Source organism: Vigna unguiculata, unplaced genomic scaffold (assembly GCF_004118075.2).
Source record: "Vigna unguiculata cultivar IT97K-499-35 unplaced genomic scaffold, ASM411807v1 contig_355, whole genome shotgun sequence".
Lineage (NCBI taxonomy): Eukaryota > Viridiplantae > Streptophyta > Magnoliopsida > Fabales > Fabaceae > Vigna > Vigna unguiculata.
In genome coordinates this window covers 47,501-52,500 of record NW_021011063.1, presented here as the reverse complement: position 1 = coordinate 52,500, position 5,000 = coordinate 47,501, and positions in this window count along the sequence as shown.

Below are 5,000 nucleotides of genomic sequence, written 5' to 3'. Positions count from 1 at the left end.
TCGTGGTTTTTGAGATGTGAGGGTTGGAAAGGCCTCCAAATGCCCCCAAATGAATACCATGAAAGTCTTGGTGCACGAAAGTTTTGAGTTGGTTGGGTTTTGCACATGGCCAAGGTTGTCGGTGCACCACGGCATAGCTAAATGGCTTGGTGGGGAGTTTTGTGAAAAAATGAAATTCGTGGTTTTTGAGATGTGAGGGTTGGAAAGGCCTCCAAATGCCCCAAATGAATACCATGAAAGTCTTGGTGCACGAAAGTTTTGAGTTGGTGGGTTTTGCACATGGCCAAGGTTGGTCGGTGCACCCGGCATAGCTAAATGGCTTGGTGGGGAGTTTGTGAAAAAATGAAATTCGTGGTTTTTGAGATGTGAGGGTTGGAATGGCCTCCAAATGCCCCCAAATGAATACCATGAAAGTCTTGGTGCACGAAAGTTTTGAGTTGGGGGTTTTGCACATGGCCAAGGTTGGCGGTGCACCCGGCATAGCTAAATGGCTTGGTGGGGAGTTTTGTGAAAAAATGAAATTCGTGGTTTTTGAGATGTGAGGGTTGGAAAGGCCTCCAAATGCCCCAAATGAATACCATGAAATCTTGGTGCACGAAAGTTTTGAGTTCGGAGGGTTTTGCACATGGCCAAGGTTGGCGGTGCACCACGGCATAGCTAAATGGCTTGGTGGGGAGTTTTGTGAAAAAATGAAATTCGTGGTTTTTGAGATGTGAGGGTTGGAAAGGCCTCCAAATGCCCCCAAATGAATACCATGAAAGTCTTGGTGCACGAAAGTTTTGAGTTGGTGGGTTTTGCACATGGCCAAGGTTGGTCGGTGCACCACGGCATAGCTAAATGGCTTGGTGGGGAGTTTTGTGAAAAAATGAAATTCGTGGTTTTTGAGATGTGAGGGTTGGAAAGGCCTCCAAATGCCCCCAAATGAATACCATGAAATCTTGGTGCACGAAAGTTTTGAGTTGGAGGGTTTTGCACATGGCCAAGGTTGGCGGTGCACCACGGCATAGCTAAATGGCTTGGTGGGGAGTTTTGTGAAAAAATGAAATTCGTGGTTTTTGAGATGTGAGGGTTGGAAAGGCCTCCAAATGCCCCAAATGAATACCATGAAATCTTGGTGCACGAAAGTTTTGAGTTGGGGGTTTTGCACATGGCCAAGGTTGGCGGTGCACCACGGCATAGCTAAATGGCTTGGTGGGGAGTTTTGTGAAAAAATGAAATTCGTGGTTTTTGAGATGTGAGGGTTGGAATGGCCTCCAAATGCCCCCAAATGAATACCATGAAAGTCTTGGTGCACGAAAGTTTTGAGTTGGTGGGTTTTGCACATGGCCAAGGTTGGCGGTGCACCACGGCATAGCTAAATGGCTTGGTGGGGAGTTTTGTGAAAAAATGAAATTCGTGGTTTTTGAGATGTGAGGGTTGGAATGGCCTCCAAATGCCCCAAATGAATACCATGAAAGTCTTGGTGCACGAAAGTTTTGAGTTGGTGGGTTTTGCACATGGCCAAGGTTGTCGGTGCACCACGGCATAGCTAAATGGCTTGGTGGGGAGTTTTGTGAAAAAATGAAATTCGTGGTTTTTGAGATGTGAGGGTTGGAAAGGCCTCCAAATGCCCCCAAATGAATACCATGAAAGTCTTGGTGCACGAAAGTTTTGAGTTGGTGGGTTTTGCACATGGCCAAGGTTGTCGGTGCACCACGGCATAGCTAAATGGCTTGGTGGGGAGTTTTGTGAAAAAATGAAATTCGTGGTTTTTGAGATGTGAGGGTTGGAAGGCCTCCAAATGCCCCAAATGAATACCATGAAAGTCTTGGTGCACGAAAGTTTTGAGTTCGGAGGGTTTTGCACATGGCCAAGGTTGGCGGTGCACCACGGCATAGCTAAATGGCTTGGTGGGGAGTTTTGTGAAAAAATGAAATTCGTGGTTTTTGAGATGTGAGGGTTGGAAGGCCTCCAAATGCCCCCAAATGAATACCATGAAAGTCTTGGTGCACGAAAGTTTTGAGTTGGTGGGTTTTGCACATGGCCAAGGTTGGTCGGTGCACCCGGCATAGCTAAATGGCTTGGTGGGGAGTTTTGTGAAAAAATGAAATTCGTGGTTTTTGAGATGTGAGGGTTGGAAGGCCTCCAAATGCCCCAAATGAATACCATGAAAGTCTTGGTGCACGAAAGTTTTGAGTTGGAGGGTTTTGCACATGGCCAAGGTTGGCGGTGCACCACGGCATAGCTAAATGGCTTGGTGGGGAGTTTTGTGAAAAAATGAAATTCGTGGTTTTTGAGATGTGAGGGTTGGAATGGCCTCCAAATGCCCCCAAATGAATACCATGAAAGTCTTGGTGCACGAAAGTTTTGAGTTGGGGGTTTTGCACATGGCAAGGTTGTCGGTGCACCACGGCATAGCTAAATGGCTTGGTGGGGAGTTTTGTGAAAAAATGAAATTCGTGGTTTTTGAGATGTGAGGGTTGGAAGGCCTCCAAATGCCCCCAAATGAATACCATGAAAGTCTTGGTGCACGAAAGTTTTGAGTTGGTGGGTTTTGCACATGGCCAAGGTTGTCGGTGCACCACGGCATAGCTAAATGGCTTGGTGGGGAGTTTTGTGAAAAAATGAAATTCGTGGTTTTTGAGATGTGAGGGTTGGAATGGCCTCCAAATGCCCCCAAATGAATACCATGAAAGTCTTGGTGCACGAAAGTTTTGAGTTGGTGGGTTTTGCACATGGCCAAGGTTGGTCGGTGCACCACGGCATAGCTAAATGGCTTGGTGGGGAGTTTTGTGAAAAAATGAAATTCGTGGTTTTTGAGATGTGAGGGTTGGAAAGGCCTCCAAATGCCCCCAAATGAATACCATGAAAGTCTTGGTGCACGAAAGTTTTGAGTTGGTGGGTTTTGCACATGGCCAAGTTGGTCGGTGCACCACGGCATAGCTAAATGGCTTGGTGGGGAGTTTTGTGAAAAAATGAAATTCGTGGTTTTTGAGATGTGAGGGTTGGAAAGGCCTCCAAATGCCCCCAAATGAATACCATGAAAGTCTTGGTGCACGAAAGTTTTGAGTTGGTGGGTTTTGCACATGGCCAAGGTTGGCGGTGCACCACGGCATAGCTAAATGGCTTGGTGGGGAGTTTTGTGAAAAAATGAAATTCGTGGTTTTTGAGATGTGAGGGTTGGAATGGCCTCCAAATGCCCCCAAATGAATACCATGAAAGTCTTGGTGCACGAAAGTTTTGAGTTGGTGGGTTTTGCACATGGCCAAGGTTGTCGGTGCACCACGGCATAGCTAAATGGCTTGGTGGGGAGTTTTGTGAAAAAATGAAATTCGTGGTTTTTGAGATGTGAGGGTTGGAAGGCCTCCAAATGCCCCCAAATGAATACCATGAAAGTCTTGGTGCACGAAAGTTTTGAGTTGGTGGGTTTTGCACATGGCCAAGTTGGTCGGTGCACCCGGCATAGCTAAATGGCTTGGTGGGGAGTTTTGTGAAAAAATGAAATTCGTGGTTTTTGAGATGTGAGGGTTGGAAGGCCTCCAAATGCCCCAAATGAATACCATGAAATCTTGGTGCACGAAAGTTTTGAGTTCGGAGGGTTTTGCACATGGCCAAGGTTGGCGGTGCACCCGGCATAGCTAAATGGCTTGGTGGGGAGTTTTGTGAAAAAATGAAATTCGTGGTTTTTGAGATGTGAGGGTTGGAATGGCCTCCAAATGCCCCAAATGAATACCATGAAATCTTGGTGCACGAAAGTTTTGAGTTGGGGGTTTTGCACATGGCCAAGGTTGCGGTGCACCCGGCATAGCTAAATGGCTTGGTGGGGAGTTTTGTGAAAAAATGAAATTCGTGGTTTTTGAGATGTGAGGGTTGGAATGGCCTCCAAATGCCCCAAATGAATACCATGAAAGTCTTGGTGCACGAAAGTTTTGAGTTGGTGGGTTTTGCACATGGCCAAGGTTGGCGGTGCACCACGGCATAGCTAAATGGCTTGGTGGGGAGTTTTGTGAAAAAATGAAATTCGTGGTTTTTGAGATGTGAGGGTTGGAATGGCCTCCAAATGCCCCCAAATGAATACCATGAAAGTCTTGGTGCACGAAAGTTTTGAGTTGGTGGGTTTTGCACATGGCAAGGTTGTCGGTGCACCACGGCATAGCTAAATGGCTTGGTGGGAGTTTTGTGAAAAAATGAAATTCGTGGTTTTTGAGTGTGAGGTTGGAAGGCCTCCAAATGCCCCAAATGATACTGAAAGTCTTGGTGCACGAAAGTTTTGAGTTGGGGGTTTTGCACATGGCCAAGTTGGCGGTGCACCCGGCATAGCTAAATGGCTTGGTGGGAGATTTGTGAAAAAATGAAATTCGTGGTTTTTGAGATGTGAGGGTTGGAAGGCCTCCAAATGCCCCAAATGAATACCATGAAATTCTTGGTGCACGAAAGTTTTGAGTTCGGAGGGTTTTGCACATGGCCAAGTTGGCGGTGCACCGCGGCATAGCTAGAAGGCTTGGTGGGGAGTTTTGTGAAAAAATGAAATTCGTGGTTTTTGAGATGTGAGGGTTGGAAAGGCCTCCAAATGTCCCCAAATGAATACCATGAAATTCTTGGTGCACGAAAGTTTTGAGTTCGGAGGGTTTTGCACATGGCCAATGTTGGCGGTGCACCGCGGCATAGCTAGAAGGCTTGGTGGGAGTTTTGTGAAAAAATGAAATTCGTGGTTTTTGAGATGTGAGGGTTGGAAAGGCCTCCAAATGTCCCCAAATGAGTACTGTAAAAGTGTTGGTGCACAAAAGTTTTGAATTGGATGCATTTTGCACTTGGCCAAGTTGGTCGGTGCACCGCGACTAGATAGCTTGGTGCCAAAATTTGTCAAATTTAAGACCTTGGCCAAACTGAATGAAATTTTGTGGGGAGGTTCCTGATATTGTTTAGTGGTGGACTGGAAAAAATGAGGTCGAAATTCGAAGTCTACATGTGCTTTTCTATTTTTCCCGATTTTACACATACCCGGTAAGTAAAAAAAATAA